Below are 20,331 nucleotides of genomic sequence, written 5' to 3' on the forward strand. Positions count from 1 at the left end.
TGGTTTGCCATTTTCTCCTCCATATTTTCTGCAGAAATGGATGCTAATAAATAGAAACCCATCCACCATTTATCTCTGCCATTAAATCTATCAAAGAATCTTACATGGATGTAACATACACATGTGATATGTTGTTAGAGGAGAGCCTTAAAAGGATATTCTGATCCAAATGCTTTTTAAAAATATAGTCATCAAATAATACATATAATGGGTTCTTGTGTCCTTTGTGCCTTTCAGTTAAATGTGTGACTTTCAAGGTTTAGTCTCTCTATATAGTATTGTTTGTGAAAGCTTTTCTGCTCCTTTTTATTCCTTCATCAAGGATGCCCTCAATATGTGTGTGCATTATTTTTATAAAATTTTTATTGAGATAATAAAATAAGCATAATGATCAGCAGTTATTGACATTTTCTTGCACTTTGTTTTTTGCAGTAATAATAGCTAGGATTTTTCCCATTATTCAGAATCTTTCTCTTTTATGTATCTTGGCAATCCCAACACCTTCAAAATCATATTGCCTGCAGTAGAGAACTCTTCTGTGTGTACTTAAGCTAGTCCAGTGGCTTTTCCCATATTTGTTTTCTTTCACACCATTTCTATCTCTTTATGTAGAACACTAAGAACTGTGATGTTATCATTCAAACATGGTGGTTCCACTGTGATTGATGGGAGAAAGTTTTTTGGTTTTGTTTTTTGTAAAAATCTTGACAGATCTTTTCCACTCTTCATGGATTTGTCATGTTCCAATTTCAGCTTTAAATGTCCTTAGTATGATCTAACTTAAACCTCTCACAAAGTTTTGTGGTTTTTTGGTCAATATTACTTCTACTTCTTCTTGCACTTTTAGTAAGCAATACTCCTCATGATCTTTCAAAGTCTTCTTCATAATATTTTACAATTAAGTTTATATTCTAAACCGATTTTTGCCCTTAGCTCTTTGATGTATCCATTTGGCAAGGAGTTCAAGTGTCTCCTGGCTGATGTGGATTTTGGCCTTCTCATTGTCTCACCAATTTTTATTCTTTCTTCTGATTTGGCATTGTGCTCCAAAACCTTGATAGTTTGAAACAGACAACTGATTTGGAAATGATTCACTAGTAATGGAATACTAAAAGTAAAGGAGAAGCTAGAGGCTATTGTAATAGTTCTGGGAAGGGGTAATGATGTAATGGAATTCTGAACTGATGGTGGTATTGATGGCAATAGAAAAGAGAAGATAAGAGATGGATGCAAGCAATGCTATGTATAGAATATATATGTGTGTGTTTGTGTGTGATATATGCATATATGTGTGTCCATTGGTTGTGTATATATATTATATATACAGACACATATATGCTTTTATATATGTATATATGTGTATACACACACAAAATGTATATATATATATGTACATACATTCATATATTAATAAATAAATGCACACATCCACACCTGTGATTTTTATCAAGGAACACACATTCTGTCAGCTCTTAAAGTACCAGTTCCTAATTTATGGGATTACAAACTATTGGAAACCTCCAGTACAGGAGACATCCACTGAAGTATATCAATAGATCAGCAGTTCCTGTGTCACTTATAGCCTTAAACAGGAAATATTTACAAAGACTTCTATGAATCACCATTAAGGACAGTAGAGCCACTATACTTGACAGTCTTAGATGCACTTGCGGAGGAGCCAAAAATGTCACTAACTAGCAAAGATGGGAAGAGCATCTGGATTAGAACACATGAACATAGAGAAGATTATGTAGAGGAGATCTGTACTAGAGGTGATACAATTGTAAGAGTGGTAGGGGATTGATTCACAATGTATCTGAAGGTGAGGGAGTAAAATAAAATCCTTTAACCTCATTAATACAAAAAAGATTAAAAACTACTGACTTAGATGTCTACCATGGACCTTTTCATCTATATAAAAATTATGGGAATAATCTACCTGCCTTGAAGAAATAGGCAGGCATTTGTGAGCAACATCTCACAGTAGATCATACCTTAACTATCATACGCTGAAAGATAGAATACAACATCTCATTGTTTATTGTTTATTAACCATAAAACAGCATTTGATTAGGTAAAGTATCTCCCAACAAGCTGTCTCCCATGAATATATCCAAAATCGTGTAAAATTTCTTGAAAATAATAACAATATAGGTAATAACTTTGTTCAACAGTCTCCTGGTACGTGCAGGGCAAGTGACTCTCCCAGGTTTTTGTAGCGAGTCAGGACCATAACCCAGGCTATGCTGACTCTAAGACCAGCTCTATTACCACTACTCCATGGTTCCTCTCATATAATCATTGTAACTGATTCTTGGAGATGGATCTTAAGAAACTTAAGAACTCCTCTGTTGTCTCCCACACTCCACAGTAACAATAGCAGAGGGGGAGTGGGGGGTAGGGTGGGAAGAGGTCCTTACTCAGGTGTTCACTTGCCTGAGCAAACAGAACATGCAGTTCTTTTGGCCATAGTCTTCATTTGTCCCCTCATAGATAAGATAAACTAAGCGCAAACCAATTAGCCTAAGGCAAAATTGTGGTCAAGGAAGTTTGTCTTTAACTTTCCATCTTTTTGCTTCTCCTCTTCTTTAGGCATCAGTGGATCAGGGGGTGGAAATATTTGAAGGAGCTGGGGAAGAAGAGTTGTTCAGGGAGGTCTTTTCGTTGTACTTGAAATCAAATTATGCCTAAGACTTGCTCTGGATATAAACCTTCTTCAGTTTGGAAGTCTAAAAGAAGGAAAGGTGTGTCAGAAAAGACACTAAGGCACTCAGGAAGGGAAATCTTTCTCTCCTCTCCTCATCCTGTACTTCTGCCCTAAGACTCCTAAGCTGCAAAAAATTCAAACTCAAATTCGGAACCCAAACTAGAGTGGGACTTTGCCTCAGGACACCAAATTTCCGGGGTGTTACATCATCCCTTTCTTAGTTGTCCACATACATGCCACTTCTTTGCTTGGCAGCATGGCAGTTCCAACCCTCTCCCAGATAAGAGTATATATCTAGAGCTGGAAGAGACTTCAAAGATAATTTAATCCAGCTCTTCCCATTTTACATATGAAGAAACTGAGGTCTAGGGAAGTTAAATAGCTTGCTTAAGGTTACATGAATAGTGTTATTGTCATTGAGGGAATCCTACTTTCTGCCACAGGGACCCTATCCTGCTACTGGTCAACTATATTCACTACTTTCATTCTTCTCCTGGGTATTTCCCAGAATGCAGCCAGATCAGACTAGGGTGAACTGTCCTCTCTGTTCTCCACCCCATTCCCAACTGGATTTGCCCCAGGTGACAGAATTTCTAGTTCTACTTCTGCTCCATTCCTTTTGATCTTTCTCTTTTCCTGTGCCATCATTCTTTTTTTTTTCCTTTTTTTGGCATTTATTTAATATTTTATTTCCCCCCAGTTACATGTAAAAACAACATTTGTTTTTAAAACTTTTGAGTTTAAAATTTTCTCCCTTTCTTCCACCCCCCCCCCTTTGAGAAAGTTGTACATGTATAGTCATGCAAAACATGTCCATAATGGTCATATTGTGAAAGAAAACATAGACAAAAAAGAAAACCTCAAGGAAAAAAAAAAGTAAAAAAGAAAAAAAACCACTTCAATCTATATTCAGACACCATTAGTTCTTTCTTTGGGGATGGAGAGCATTTTTCATCATAAATCCCTCAGAGTTGTTTTGGATCATTGTATTGCTAAGAATAGCTAAGTCATTCATATTGCTATTACTTTGTACACAATACATTTCACTTTGCATCAGCCCATGCAAGTCTTTCTAGGTTTTTCTGAGAGCACCCTGCTCATCAGCCATTCCCCAATTAATGGGCATCCCCCCAATTTCTAATTCTTTACCCCCAGAAAAGATCTGTTATAAATATTTTTGTACATATAGATTTTTTTCCTAGCATTTCTTTTGTGTGTAAGATTTAACTACCTGATCCACACCTGAATTCACAGTATAAATTGAATAACTTTCTTTTTCCTGATTGGGGAGGCACTAGATATGATCCCAAGCCTAAGTAAGCCTAGCCTTAAGTAAGTCATCCCTGGGGTGCTAGAGTTAGTAAAGTAATGTGTGGGAAAATGGAGACTTATCTCTCTCATTAGAGACCAGGGTCCCTGAGCACTGAACCTTAATCAGACAAGGTCCAGAACAGTGCAGCCCCTTAATGGAAGGCGAGCTGACATAGTGCCTCAGTTCATGAGGCTCAGAAGAAGCCAGACAGGAGCAATGGGGAATGGTACTATACTAGTCTGCCAACCTCCTCACACTGTCGCAAGAGCTGACACTTCCAAAGCTGTGCCATCATTCTCGACCTGAGTCTTCTTTGGTCTTCCTTTCTGACCCCAGACCCCCAGGACATTATCTGTAGGTGCCTGAGAATCAAGATGTAGTGATGGTGATGGTGATAATTAAAAGGCACAGGATATTAGACACTCTGAAGGTGATTACAGAACTAATTGTGAGAAAATAAAACAAATTAGAATTGTAATTTGGATGCATAAAAGTAATAACAATGGTGATCATTTATGGGAACTTCTTATTTAGTTAGACTTAGATGCCTAATTATCATACAGCACAACAATGATCATGGAGATCATTAAACGTGCCACACTAACTTTGTTTTCAGTTTTATTTGATGATCACAGGAACTTCAACTTGTATCTTCATGCTTCTTAGTTTACTACTTATGTTACAAGTCATCTATTCACAGTTTCTTTTAAAAGGACATGGGTTGCTAGCAGAGGAGCTAAGGGGAAGAGAGTACTAGTAGCTGTGTGAAGGAGTATATATCTGTAGGTACTGGAAACTTTTCTGCCCTTCAGATAGTAAGGACTAGATTTAGTACTTCAAGGATTAGTGAAGGGAATAGCACTTATTAACTGCCAACTGTGTACCAGGCACTATGCTAAGTATCTCTGTAAACATTAACACATTTGATCCTCACAACCTGGTGAGATAGATGCTGTTATTATTATCCCCACTGAGGAAATTGAAGCACAGAGAGATAAAGTTTTTTGCCCAGGGTCAAAAAGCTAGGAAGTATCTGAGGCCAGATTTGAACTCACATCTTCTTGACTCCAAGACCAGTGCTCTATCTATTGTATCACCTAGCTGCCTCTACTAAGATGTCCAAAAGAACATCAGTTACTGCAGATATATGCTTGCCCTCCAAGCAGTTCAAAATCTTTGAGAGATGCATCTATATATGAAATAGGAACATCTCTAATAAGACCATTTTATTGAACAGAACCAAAGCACTTTATATGCTTTTTTAAAACATGTCTCTCATCCATATGTCAGATTCCTTGGAAAATAAAACAACAGAAATAATCCTGTTTAATGACTTTCTTATAATAAATATCAAGTGAGACATAAAAGAGGAAAAATTCTCTTCACCAAAGGTATTCACTACTGTGGTGGAGATAATCCAGTGAAAAGGTAAAGTTTAGCAATTACCTTGGGTAGTAAAGTTCTCTGAATGTTCCTGTATATGGATGTCATTATGCTGATTGCTTCGAACCCCAGAACACTATAGAGCCTACTAGAAAACATCTGTAATTACTTAAAGGAATTTGGCCTGACTATCCATACAGAAAAGTCCAAGTGGATGATGAATATCTATTACCCAGATTGTAGTATGTTTTGAGGTGGAACTGGGTGAAGGCAAGGGTTGACAGGTAGGCAGCCAGAGTGCTCTACTGATACTCTCTCTCAATGTCTTTAGAAATCAAGAAGAACCTTTGGGTGAACCTTTCAGAGTCTACCAGTTTATGGGAGAACATAGAAAAGAGTTACACATGATGGGCAGGTATTGATAGGTTGCCATTTGCATCATTTAAGGGAACTTTGAATTGATGATATCATAGACACATTTGAATATTTGAAAGCATACTATCTCCACCAATATAAAACCCAACTCCTTTATGAATTAGTAGCTGGTCTTTTTATGTCAAAAAAAAAGAATACCACTGATAGTTAACCTTTTGACAAGTTTCTCTGAACTTAACCTTTCTAGCTTTCTGACTCACAGTATTTAGGTATCCTAGGATTTAGAGATCATTTACTTCAACCCTTTTATTTCATAAGTGAAGAAATGAAAGCCCAGAGAGGTTTAGGTGACAGGCTTGCCTAAGGTCACATGGGTAATAAGTAGCTGAGCCAGGATTCAGACCTAGGTCTTCTAATGCCAGACATAGTTCTCTTTCCATTGCACTCCAATACCTCTGCAAAGGCTTGATTCATTATCTTAAATCCAAAGTACTCTCTTAAATATATTCCTCTACAAGAGCTATAATTGCCTATTACATAGAAGCCATGTCTTTTAAAAGGTGAACAGAAAGGTGAGCATTATTGTTATATTATGCTGACAGCAAGCCCAGCTGCCACTTCATCCTGGAGGAATTTCATATTCTGAAGAGTAACAATATTTTAATAGCATTCACCATTCTTTAACTCTTGGGCAACTAACTGCTCATTATGCAAAAACTATGACAGAAAGTACAAAGAAAAAAAGAAAGCAAAAGTCATTTAGGGAGACAGTAATCCATGAGGAAATAATCAAGATGTAACGTTAGCTTTTCACTTACCTTTTTCTTATTCTTCCAATTATGTTTTAAAGTCACTCCTCAATTCATTTATGGATTTCTTATCATCAGAGGTTGTGAACGTTATTGAAGCCATTTGTCTCCTAAGCAATTCAATTAAAAAATTAAAACTGTCAAACATTTATCAACTGGCAACTAAACACAAGACATCGTGATAAGTAAGTCTGGGCACTTTTTAAAAAATCAGACCTGTGATTTCATTGGTTCAAAGAATCCCTGATGGGGCAGCTAGGGGGCGCAGAGAGTAGAGCACTGGCCCTGGAGTCAGGAGGACCTGAGTTCAAATCTGGGCTCAGACACTTAACACAAAAACTAGCTGTGTGACCTTGGGCAAGTCACTTAACCCCAACTACCCTCCAAAAAGAAAAAAAGGATAAAGAATCCCTGATAAGGAAACTCCCTCTACTATTGCAAATGAGCACCTGCCCTGAGCCTTATAGTCTTGGGCAAGGGTGGGAAACCTGTGACCTCGAGTTCAAGTTTTACAGAACAAATCCTTTTATTTTTTTCATCTAATTTTATGTTTATTTTTAGTTAACAACATTCATTTCCACAAGAATGAGTTACAAATTTTCTACCTGTCTTTCCCCTACCCACCACCCCAGAATAGTGATTCCACTGAATACCCCCTCCCCCCCAATTGGCTCTCTCCTATATCCTCTCCCTTTCCCCCTCCAACTTTCCAGTAGGGCAAGATGGATCTCCATACCCCAGTGCCTGTATATCTTATTTCCCAGTGCATGTACAATAATAATAATGATAATTTTTTTAAACATTTGATTTTAAAACTTTGAATTCCAGATTATTTCCCTTCTTCCCTTGTCACCCACTCTTACTGAGAAGATAAGCAATTCACTATAGGTTGTACATGTGTAATTATGCATAACATTTCCATAGTGAATATATTGTGAAAGAATGACTATATTTCCCTCTTTCCTATCCTGTCCCCCACTTGTTCTGTTCTCTACTTTGACCTTGTCCTTTTTCAAAAGTGTGTCCTTCTAACTACCCTCCTCCCCAATCTGCCCTTACTTCTATCATCCTCCCTCTTATCCCCTTCCCCCCTTCTTTCCTGTAGGGTAAGATACCCAATTTAATGTATATGTTATTCCCTCCTTAAGCCAAATTCAGTGAGAGTAAGGTTGACCCATTCCCTTTTGCCTTTGTGTTCTTCCCCTCCATTGTAACAGTTTTCCCGTACCTCTTTTATATGAGATAATTTATCCTATTCTGTCTCTCCCTATCTCCTCTCATTATATTCCTCTCTTAATTTTATTTTTAAAATATCATCCCTTCCTATTCAATTTATCCTGTGCCTTCTATGTATACCTGTACACATATATACAAACACACATATGTATTCATACACACATATATCGTCCTATATAGACATATATGTATGTTTACACACACACATATATACATTTATATTCCCTTCAACTATCCTCATACTGAGAAAAGTTTCATAAGTTACAGTTAGTTTTTCCATGTAGGCATGTAAATAGTTCAACTTTGTTAAGTTCCTTATGATTTCTTTTCCCTGTTTACCCATGCTTCTTGTATTTAAATGACAAATTTTCTATTAAACTGTTTTTTTCATCAAGAATGCTCGAAAGTCCTCTATTTCATTGAATAACCATATTTCCCCCTGAAACATTATACTCAGTTTTGTTGGGTAAGTGATTCTTGGTTTTGATCCTAGCTCCTTTGACCTCCAGAATATCATATTCCAAGCCCTTTGATCCCTTAATGTAGAAGGTGCTAGATCTTGTGTTATACTGATTGTGTTTCCACAATATTCAAATTATTTCTTCTTGGCTGCTTGTAATATTTTCTTCTTGATCTGGGAACTCTGGAATCTGGCTATAATATTCCTAGGAGTTTTCTTTTTGGGATTTGTTTCAAGAGGTGATCAGTGAATTCTTTCAATTTCTATTTTGCACTCTGGTTCTAAAACATCAGGGCAATTTTCCTTGAAAATTTCTTAAAGGTGCCAGCCCCGAAGTCAGGAGGACCCGAGTTCAGTTCCGGCCTCAGACACTTAACACCCACACACAAAAAAACTAGCCATGTAACCTTGGGCAAGTTACTTAACCCCAATTGCCCTCCAAAAGGCCAAAAAAAGAGAAAATTTCTTGAAGGATAATTTCTAGGTTCTTTTTTTGATCATGGTTTTCAGGTAGTTCAATAATTTTTAAATTATCTCTCCTGTATCTATTTTCCAGGTTAGTGGTTTTTCCAATGAGATATTTCACATTGCCTTCTATTTTTTCATTTGTTTGGATCTGTTTAATAGTATCTTGATTTCTCATAAAGTGACTAGCTTCCATTTGCTCCAATCTAATTCTGAAGGAATAATTCTCTTCAGTAAGCATTTGAGATTCTTCTTCCATCTGGCAAATTCAGCTTTTTAAGGCATTCTTCTTCTCATTGGCTTTTTGGGCCTCTTTTGCCATTTGAATTAGTCTATTTTTTAAGGTATTATTTTCTTCAGTCAGGTTGTTTACTCTCTTTTCATGATTTTCTTCCATCATTCTCATTTTCCTTCCCAATTTTTCCTCCACTTCTCTTATTTGGTTTTCAAAATCCTTCTTAAGCTCCTCTGTGGCCTGTAACCAATTCATATTTTTCTTGGAAGCTTTTGGTACAGGAGTTCTAACTTTGTTGTTTTCCTGCCATTCCATGCTTTGATCCTTTTTGTCCCCAAAAAAGGAATCTAAGGTTTGACTGTTGTGCTTGCTTTGCTTCCTTTGCTTGCTCATGTTGCCACTCAATTACTTTACTTTTGAGCTTTTTGCCACAGTAGAACTCTTCTATCAGAGAGGAGAACTTTGTCCCAAATAGCTGGGGTTTTTGCAACTGCCAGATCTATTATTTGGGTACCCTCTCTGAAGCCTCCACAGGCTCTGGCACCTGGTCACATACCCCAGGACCTCTACCCAAGACAGCTATCCAAATCCAAACAGGTTAAGGCAAGAGCAATTACCCCTCTGAATGGTTGCTTGGTCCCCCTACAATCTGCAGGCCAGGAGCTCTGAAGCAGCCACATGGTGGTGGCTGTATAGCCGCCACACCTCCACTGCTTCACACCTTCTCACCCCAGGGGTAGAGGCTGGACCACACTCTTGGTCCCCCTGTCCCCACAAAGGCCACACCAACCTTTTACTTTGCCTTTGACATTTATGAGTTGATAATTCTGGAAACCACTACAGCTTCTGGTGATCCACTCTCCTGAAGTCCATCCAGCTGCAGCTGGTAGGGGCCGCCTTGAGGCTAAAAGTACAGGCTCACACAGGGCTGGGCTTGGCTCCCAGCACACTTCCTGCCACCCTACTGGGCTGCCTTCAGTGGGAGATTTGTTTCTCTCTGTTTATTTGTGGGTTCTGTAGCTCTAAAGTTTGTTTAGAGTCATATTTTATAGGTATTTGAGGTGGCTATGGGGGGAGATGACAGAGTTTTCCTGCTTCTACACCACCATCTTAGCTCCCAATGAATCCTTTTATTAAGGGGACTTGTTCTGTGAAATTTGGATTCAGTCAAAGGGCCACACTTGAGGACCTAGAGGCCCACATGTGGCCTTGAAGCCACAGGTTCTCTATCCCTGGTCTTGGGGAATTGTTTGGGAACTGAGAGGTTAATTCACTTTCCTGGGGTTCCATAACTATATGAGTCATAAGCAGAACCTGATGCCAGGACTGCTCTGAGAACACATTGCAATCCACTACACTATATGACTGCCTCTAATATTTGAGATAAAGAGACACGATCAAAACAGTCCCTGCTTTCTGTGAACTTCTATCCTGTTGGAAGACTACAAGGTATCCCTAAATGAATACAGTGAAAAATAATTTGAGAAGGGAGAGCATATTGGTAACTAGGATGATAATACTTCAGAGCTGGCACTTGAGTTGAGCCTTGAAGGCTGGTAAAGATTCTGAGAGGGAGAGATTAGGAAGGAATACATTCCAGGCATAGGAGATGGCCAGTGCAAGTTCAGGGAAGTGGGAGACCATAGATCTACAACTAAAGGCCATCTGGTCCACCCCCCTCATTTTATAGACAGGTCAGATTCAGCCCTATTTGGTTGGGCTGTTTAAGTCAATTGCATTAAAAAATACATATATTCACTTCAGTAATTACTTAGCACTGACTGTGTGCAAGGCACCATGTTTTGAAGAGGAGCTATATAAATAGATATTGCCTAAACTTTGCTTTCATGGAACTTACAATGGAGGTAAGACAAATAGCAACCAGAAAAATTAATACAAGAGAGACTGAGAGAAATAAATGCAAAGGAGAGGTCTAGGAAAAAATTGCTATGAAAAATTAGTTTAGGAAAAGATCACTGTATTCTAGGGGAAGTCATAGAAAGCTTTGTGGAGGAGTTAGGCCCTGAAGTAGAACAACTTGCACAAGAAGAGATGGGGATATGAAGAATTCATTCCAGGAATGAGAAAAGGTATAAGCAAAAGCAAAGATACTGGAAAGTAGAAAGAAAAGGGAGGGGAGGGTGGCAAGTAGTATGATTTACCTGGAAAGAGAAGTAGTACAAAATAAGGCTGGAAAAGTGAGTTGACTTAGCAGTTTATACATTACTCATTAGAATGTGGGGATTCACAGAAGCTTTTTTAGTTTAGGAGTAGCATGATTACAGTGGCATATTAGGAGGCTTACTATGTTGGTGTGTTTAGTTGGATTGGAATGAAAGACAAACTGGATGCTAGAAGAATACATAGAACGCAAAGATATTCCAGCTCCCAAAAGATGAGGGTTTAAATTGATTAAGGCTATTGCAATGGGAGTGGAGAAATATGAAAGAAGTTACTGGAAGAATAGGTAAATTTGGGAACTCATTGGATTATGAGGTAAAGGAAATGAAATAGTCAGATATTATTCTGAGACTATAAGATAAGCCTGGGTAATTGGAGTGGCAATGCCAGTCAGTCAGTCAATAAACATTTATTAAGTGCCTATCATGTTCTAGGTGCTGTGCTAGGCACTGGGAATACTAAAAGAGGCAAAAGACAGTCTCTGCCCTCAAGGAGTTCACAACAAGCCAACAAATATGTACAACAAGATACACAAAAGAGAAATAAGAAATAATTAAAAGAGAGAAGGTAGTAGAATTAAGAGAGGGGTTGGGATAATTAGAAATAAAGACATAAGGGAGAAGGATGAGAATAAGATTTTAGTTTTATACAATATCATTGAATTTAGATCTGGAAGAGATTTTTTAAAAAACTGTCTAAAACCCACATTTATAGATGAGGAAACTGAAGCTTAGAAATTGTTTGTAAAGGTCATATAGGTAGCAAAATTGGGAAGGGCATCCAGGTGGAACTATATAGCAGGCAGTGGAATTCTGGGGAGGAATTGTGGCTAGAAATATATTGTTTGTCTAAAGCACTATCACACACCCATCAGATTGGCAAAATTGACCAAAAATGATAATGACAAATGCTGAAGTAACTGTGGAAAAACAGGCACATCAGTTGGTGGAATTGGGAACTGGTTCAACCATTCTGGAAGGCAATTTGTAGCTATGCCCAAAATGCCATGAAATCATGCATGATAGCACCACTAGGTCTATATCCCAAAGAGGCAAAGAGGAAAGGGACCCATATGTGCAAAAATAGTCCAGGCAGCTCTTTTTGTGATGGCCCAAAATTGGAAACTAGATGCCTATCAGTTGAGAAATGGCTGAACAAATTTTGTGTGTGTGTGTGTGTGTGTGTGTGTGTGTAAGTGTACGTGTGATGGAATGCTATCCAATTAGAAATGATATTTGTTGCTGTTGTTAAATTGTTCAGTTGTGTCTGACTCTTTGTGACCTCATATGGATATTTTTTAGCAAAGATATTGGAGTGGTTTGCCCTTTCCTTCTCCAGTAGTTTAAGGCAAACAGAGGTTAAATAATTTGTCCAGGGGCACACAGCTATTGAATGTCTGAGGCTAGATTTGAACTCAGGTCTTCCTGATTCCAAGCCTAGCACTCTAGTCACTTAGCCACCTAGCTGCTTTCTAGAAATGATTGAGGTTTTATAAAATTCTGGGAAGTCTCGCATGAACTGATGCAAAGGGAAGTGGACAGAACCAGGAGAACAATTTATGCAATAATTACAGCACCGTGAAGATAAACATCTTTGAAAGATGTTATTACTCTGATCAACACAATGGAATTAATCATAGTTTGGAAGGACCCAAGATGAAATATACTATCCCTCTCCAGAAAGAGATAGACTTAGAGCGCAGACTGATGTGTGTGTGTGTATGTGTGTATATACATATATATATGTATATATATATAAGAGAATTATGTTTTGCTTCACTTTACATATTTGTAATGGGCTTTTTTTTTTGCTTTCTCCATTGGAGTAGGTGGGAAGGAGAGAATTTGGAACTGAAAATAAAATAAGAAATATGTTGTTGAGAATCATCTATATAGGTCTGATCACTGAACCCATAGGAATAAATGGGACTTAATGTATCAGCCAATTGTGTAGCAAAAGCCAACAGACTATGCATCATGGAATAGCTACCCACAATATATCAGATTATTTAATAATCTCTAATCAGCCAGTCTTTCTGCTCAATAAATACCAAGTTGACAAAAGACTGAAATTATCCATTAAGTAAAGTTTGGAAGTGAATGTGGCCCATAGTTAACACGGCCTTTTTTGTTTGTTTCACATTGTATGGACATGGATGAGTGATCGAATGTTTGGGGAAATATAAACAATAGCCATCAGAAATTTGATGAGTTGTTTTGAGAAGTATGATAGCCAGCCATTCTACAGTCAGATCTTCACTGATGAAAGAAACGTGAAAATTTGGTTAAATGTTTCAATAATTCAATCTCTGAATGCCTTTTCCTCAAATATCTAGGTAGGTTAAGCAGAACACAAGACAAGTTAGTTTTAATGCCTTATGGCTTCCTTTCTATCAAAACAGCCTCTATTCCAAATCCAAGCATCTATTTGTTTATCCAAGTCAGGTTACAAGAAACATACACCTCTGGGACACAGCAGCTATGTCCTTCTATTTGTGAACAGAAATTTAATTGTTCTAAAGGAAAAGGCAAAGGGAAGAAGAGAAAATGGAAAAAACAGAAAGAACAAAAGACTAGACAAATGCAGCACAAGGAGGCATTCAGGTCATCTCAAGTAAAGAAAACCACCTGAACAATTCGCTCCTATTTACATGAAGCATTTCTCGTAAGTCAACAAATGGTATGTCAGGATTTCTGGAATAGGAGATTGAGACACTGACTACAGGACTTTCATAGGCAGAAAAAGGAACTAGAGAGTCTTCACTCTGGCTCTGGGTCACAGGCCCTCCTGTCCTGTCCTCCCCAGGGGAATATCGTTGTGTTTTCTATGTGTAACATTTGATATAGTAACATCAGTGACCACAACCATTTTCCTCTTCAGTTTCAGGTGGAACAATATAAGGAAGGAGGTACAGCATGGTGTACTAGACAGAGCTAGACTATGAGATAGAAAGACTTGGATTCAAATCTTGCTTCTGACATATACTGACTATGGAAACCTGGATCTGTCAGTATGCCCAGACAACTCTCTAAGACTCATAGCTACAAATAAGATGTTAATATGCCTTGGTGGAGGAAGCTGCTGTATGAGGTTTTTCTAACAATGAAATCACAGATTTTTTCTGCCACCTCCATCCTTCCACCAATCCTACCCTCAACACAGAATGATGAGTAACATGGGATTATTGATTTCAACCAATATTTATTATGTATATGCTCTGTGCTAAGTATCATGCTAGGCAATGGTGATGGAAAAATAATAACCTGTCCCTGCTCTCCAGGAGTTTACAATCTATTAGGGAGTTTAGGATAAAATACATAGAGATGGGTAAGTGCAGAAGCTCTGGGAGGGGCAGCACCACCCCACTTCACGTCTCACCATACCACTGGCCCTGCTTCCAGTCCAGCCCTCACAGCCATTGTTTAGTGAAGCAACTCCTGTGGACATAGGGTCATTCATTCCCACCAACTTCCAACCAACTGCTACCCACAGGGAAGAAAAAGAGTTCACTGAGAGATAGGAGGAAACAAGTGCTTGGTCAGCCGAATCACCAACTTAACTACCATCTCTCCTCAGGTCCTGGTGGAGACAGCCCAGGACCCTGAACCAAAGAGCCTTTGGAATGGCAATATTTCCAGCCCAGGGTCAAATGGTTCAGTATCAGAAATGGATATTTTATCCATTGGAATGACATCAAAGAAGAGGCATTGCCATCTGCTTTGTTACTGTACCCTAAGAACCATGGAACCTTTCCATCTGACTTGTGACTGAAACCTTCCCTGTGTTGTCTTCCCCATTACAATGTGAGGTCCTTGAGAACAAGGACTGTATTACTTTCCTATTTTATTCCCCAATGCTTAGCACAGTATTTTGCTGTAGTAAGCTTCATTCCTTCCTTTATTCATTTATTGTTTCCTGGCCTTTTAAAAAAGAGAATATAAGTACATTAGTAGGAGAATAATGGAAATCTCTTTTATTAAAAATTTCTTTTAAATTCTATTTTTTGAATTGTTTTATTGCTCTTGGACATTTTCTTAGAAATAGAATACATCATCTTCTGTTCTGTATTTGACAGCTAAAAGAGTGTACTAAATCTAACTGATCATAATAAAAATGATTTACTTTTTAAGAATGGAAGAGTTAAGCAAATTGATTTGTTTACTACTCAGAAAATACTAAGCCTTCAAGATGGACACAAGTTTCTATTTAACTCACACCAAATCCCATCAAGCAGTCACAAGAGAAATGACATCTTTTTCTCTACATAACTTTTTTTAGAATTGGAGGTGATCCTGGAAGTCTTCTAGTCAAACTGCTCGCATGATAGAGAGATCACCTTGTATAATATCCGTGGCAGATGGCTATCCAGCTTCTCCTTCAACATTTGAAGCACACTGCTTCACCAGGTGGCCCATTCCATTGCCCGAGAACTCTGATAAAAAGCTCTTCTTACTATAGAAGTTTGCCTCCCTAGAACTTAACTTATTGGACCATATGGACATGGGATCTACAGCTGGAAGTCCCCTTATCTTTGAGGGCATTGAGTCTAATCTCATCATTTTAGAGAAGAGCTCTAGAAAGAGAAATTGAATCTTCCCTTTAGACTTACCTTCTAAAGTATCCCAGGTTAAACCTACTCTCTGTTTCAGATGGCATTCCTTCAAACAGTTGTAACCACCTCTTGGTATGTCATTCTGACTTTTTATAAAATAAATTTTATAGGTCCCTGTGGCAGGTGAAAGCACTTACTAAGCTCTAATGAGATACAAAGCACTATGGTTAGGCACTGGGCCTGCAAGGATAAAAACAACACAAACCCTCCTTTTCCACAGGGACAATATTCCTGGGGGTGAAAGTGGGGAGGGGAATATGACGTGCATAAGAAAGTATAATTCAAGGTATAGGGAGTAATAATGGGGCAGGAGGAGCCACAAAAGAGAAATCCAAAAAACTGTACAACTCAAAACACTTGAGGAAGGGGGAAAAAAAATTTAACTGAGAGGAACCTTTGTTATAGCTGAATCCTTAGTGCCTTAAGAGTAATTAAATTCAGTTCATTCCCTGCTCCTTTGCACCACCTTTTTTTTTTTTCCAGCAAGGTCCTTAACTAAGAGTCTGTGAACTTCTTTTAAAAACATTTTTATAACTGTATTTCAATATAATTGGTTTGCTTTGTTATACTATTTTATGCATTTAAAAACATTATTGTAAGGAGTCCAAAGGCTTTGCCAGATTGCCAAGGGGGCCCATGACACAAAAAATATTAAGACTTCCTTTTGATCATATTGGCTATTATGTATTGTCATATGTATTGTAAATTCAGCAAATAAAGCATCTTTCATTTCACTCAAGCCTGGAGTGTCCATTTACTGATCTCCCTGACTTCCTTTAAGTCCCAGCTAACATCTCATCTTTTACTGGAAGTTTTCACCAACCCCTCTTAATTCTAGTGCTTTCCCTCTATTAATTATTTCCTATTTATCTTGTATATAACTTCATTTGTACATACTCATTTCCATATTGCCTTCCCCATTAGATTATAAGCTTCTTGCTGGAAGGCACTATCTTTTGCCTCCTTTTATATGCCTAGCACTTAGCTCTGTGTTTAGCACATAGTGGGGTGGTTTATAAATATTCATTGACTGATTGATTGAATTAGTCTTATAATAAGTAGCCAAAAGACTATTTGTGGTGAGGAATAACTTAAAACAAGCTAATTGCTAAATAATATTAATCAATTAGCTTTTTACTTCTCTTCAAGAAAGAGGTGAGGAGGGCAGAGCAGGATGAGTCAGGAGAGGACCAGAATAATTTTTTTGGGACTTGTCTCATTTAAGATCTTATTTGAGAGTTTAATCCAGACTAATTTAGAAATTCAAATGGTTTCTTAGGTCAGGGATGGTAACCACAGCATTAAGAAAACCCAGGGCAAGTAACCTGGGACAGAAAATAAGGGATTTTAAATTTGTTTGTGTGAAATATTTACAGTAAAACAGGTCTGCTCTATTTGGCTTAGAATTTTAAGTCTTTGTTTTTCAGTTTAAATTACAGGATTTTTCCCCCTCTTAATCTTTTCTTAAATATGTTGTTTTGGCATGTACATAGTTTCTCAGGTGCACATAACAAAGGCAAGATCTAGAAATACAAGGTCTGAGCCAACTTAGAGAGTGATTTATGTTCCTAGAGAAAATTCAAGCATCTGGGCTTAGAACTGAAAACCACATGCTGGTACATTCTCCTTTAATAATGGATATTTTATCAAAGGAAGGAAGCAATGATTTGCCAATGATTTGCTCTTGTGACAATTGGTAATCCATCGTACTGTCCATTGGAGGTCTCATGATTCATCAGTTTTAAGTTTTATGCCCACCACAAATATAGGGACTTATTTGCTAAAAACTTCTAGTTATAATTGATATCTTCTTACACCCACAGAATTCTGTGCTTCTCTTTACCCCTTTTGGCCCAGATATTGAAAAGGCACTGGAATAAGAATCTGGAACCTGGCTGTTTATTTATAGGTCCAAGGACAAGTCACTTCACCTCAGCTAGGTGGTACCATAGTGCACAGAGGGTGGGCCTGGAGTCAGAAAAGCCTGAATTTGAATCTGACCTCAGAACTTACTAGCTGTGTGACCATGGCAAGTTACTTAACCTGTTTGCCCTTGTTTTCTCAACTGTAAAGTGGAGATAATAATAGCACCCACCTCCCAGGATAGTTGTGAGGATCAAATGAAATAATATTTGTAAAGAATTTAGGGGGCGGGGCGGCCAGGGAGCACAGCGAGTAAGAGCACCAGCTCCAGTGTCGAGAAGACCTAGGGATCAAATCCGGGCCCAGATACTTAGCACCACACCCAGAAATAACTGGCCGTGTAACCTTGAGCAAGTTACTTAACCCTGACTGATTTAAAAAAAAAAGAATTTAGGGGGCACAGTGAATAGAGAGCACTGACCCTGGAGTCAGGAGGACCTGAGTTCAAATCTGACCTCTGACACTTAAACACAAAAACTAACCATGTGACCTTGGACAAGTCACTTAACCCCAATTGCCCTCCAAAAAAAAGAAAAAGAATTTAGCTCAGTGTCTGACACCTAGTTTAATAAGTATGCTTTCTTCCTTCCTCTACAGTCTTCAGTTTTTTCTGAGTTGTAGGGCTGGGAAGATTGAACTAGGTGATTGCCAAGGTCCCTCCTTACTTCATTATTCTCTGTTCTATAAAGCCATGTAACCAATGGAGAACTGATGCCAGAATCAGAAAAACTTGGTGGGTTGAAGTCCCACCTTTAAAATATATTGGCTATGCGATCCTTGGCAAGCTAGGTAAACTTCAGTGCCCCAGGAAGCTTTCTAAGACAGCTTAGAAAGTTGCAGCAAAGGTGGTGACATAGTACAATGGAAAAACCACTGGCTACAGAGCCAGAGAAGCTTGGTTCAGAATGTGCTTCTGATGCTTACTACTTGGGTAACCCTGGGAGAGTCATTTAATTTCCATGGGCTGCAGTTTTCTTACCTATAAAATGAGGCATTCCAAGGAAATGGTCTTTGAAATTGCTTCCAATTCTAGACATATGATCCTATGATCTTCACTGGTAGAAGAAGCTCCTTACCTGGAGCTCTCTACCTTAGTAAAATCTCATAGCCCCTTATGACTGTGGCCTATTAGGATCATATTGGCCACATCGTAATCACATGCTCTACTTCAATTTGAAACATGAAGTCAATATTGACCAGTCACCAGGAAGCACAAACACATTACAATACTTTAATAATAGTAATAAGTTGCTATCATGGAAATTCTAGAATCAATTAATCACAGATCTGGAAGGGGATATCAGAAGCTATCTAATCAAACCCATATCTGAAAAAGAATTTCCTCAACAGCATGCCCTATTTCATTAAAGGTCCCTTTTCCCCCTATAGTATTATACTCAAATTTTTCTGGGTAGATTATTCTTGGTTGTAATTCTAGCTCCTTTGTCTTCCAGAATATTATATTCTTATAAGCTCTCTACTTATTTATCATGGCAGCTGCTAAATCTTGTGTGATCCTATTTCTCCATAGTATTTGAATTATTTCTTTCTGGCTGCTTACTGTATTTTCTCCTTGATCTGGGAGCTCTGGATTTTGGCTATAATTATTGCTGGGAGTTTTTATTTGGGGATTTCATCAAACATCCTCAAAAAGTGATCATCCAGCCTTGGCTCAAAGAACTCTAGTGAGGTTGAATGAACTCCTTTCTAAGGCAACTCATTTCACTCTAGGGCAAATTCTAATTCTTAGAAATTTTCCCGCATATAAATGAAATGTAAAATTGAGTCTTTGCAGTTTTCAACTTTACTCTGAATTTTTCCCAGTGAAACCAAAAAGAAAAAAGCTAAGCCCCACTCCATTGAATCAGCTTTTCAAAGACTTGAAGATTACTATCAGGTCCATCTAAATCGTCTCTTAGATAAGCTAAATATGTCTCCTGCAAATGGTCCTTGTAGGGTATGAACTAAAGTCCACTTCCTATACTGACTGTCTTCCAACTTATCAATATCTTTCCTAAAATTTGAGGCCCAGAACGAAACATTTCGTGTGAGATGTAAGCTGACTGAAGTTGAATTCAATGAAATCGACATCTCCCGTGTTCTAGAAGCCATTCTTCTCCTAAGATGGGGCATAATGCCTCAGTTCAACTTATTATTGAGTTTACAACTCACAAAACCCTCAAGATCTTTTTTTCATATAAATGACCACATTAACAACAATAATAGCTAACATTCATATGGTGCTTCAAGATTTACCAAATGTGTTATGAATATGATCTTATTTTATTATCACAACAACCCTGGAAGGTAGATGCTGTTTTCTTATCCACATTTTACAGGTAAGGAAACTGAAGCAAAAAAAGACTTGTCCAGGGTCTCATTGCTAATAGGAATCTGAGGTTGGTTGGTTTTGAACTCAGGTCTTCCTGACTATAAGTCTGCTATTTACTCTCTTACCTGGTTGCCATATAACCACATTTGAATCTTTATTCAATTTAATCATATTAGACTAGATTCTGTACTCTAGCCTTGGACACCAATTCCGTCATCCAGCATTTTAGCTCTCCATCTCAGTTTATATGACCTGCAGTTTGATAAGCATGGTGCTTATGACTTCAATTAACTCATTTATA

General features: G+C 38.0%; 1 long non-coding RNA gene across 1 annotated transcript in view; it reads right to left on the minus strand.

Annotated features, from left to right (window-relative positions):
• Window positions 1–2,042: 2,042 nt before the first annotated feature.
• The window catches only part of LOC138169044 (uncharacterized), a 113,926-nt gene continuing 95,637 nt past the window's right edge, over window positions 2,043–20,331 (minus strand). The window contains exons 2-3 of the long non-coding RNA XR_011170255.1: window positions 6,596–6,696; window positions 2,043–2,729 (exon numbers count right to left, since the gene is read on the minus strand). This is a non-coding gene — a long non-coding RNA (uncharacterized lncRNA). The remainder of the gene's footprint in view (window positions 2,730–6,595; window positions 6,697–20,331) is intronic.

Source organism: Petaurus breviceps, unplaced genomic scaffold (assembly GCF_028583685.1).
Source record: "Petaurus breviceps papuanus isolate PSGF00001 unplaced genomic scaffold, PetGlider_PUasm1.0 37, whole genome shotgun sequence".
NCBI lineage: Eukaryota > Metazoa > Chordata > Mammalia > Diprotodontia > Petauridae > Petaurus > Petaurus breviceps.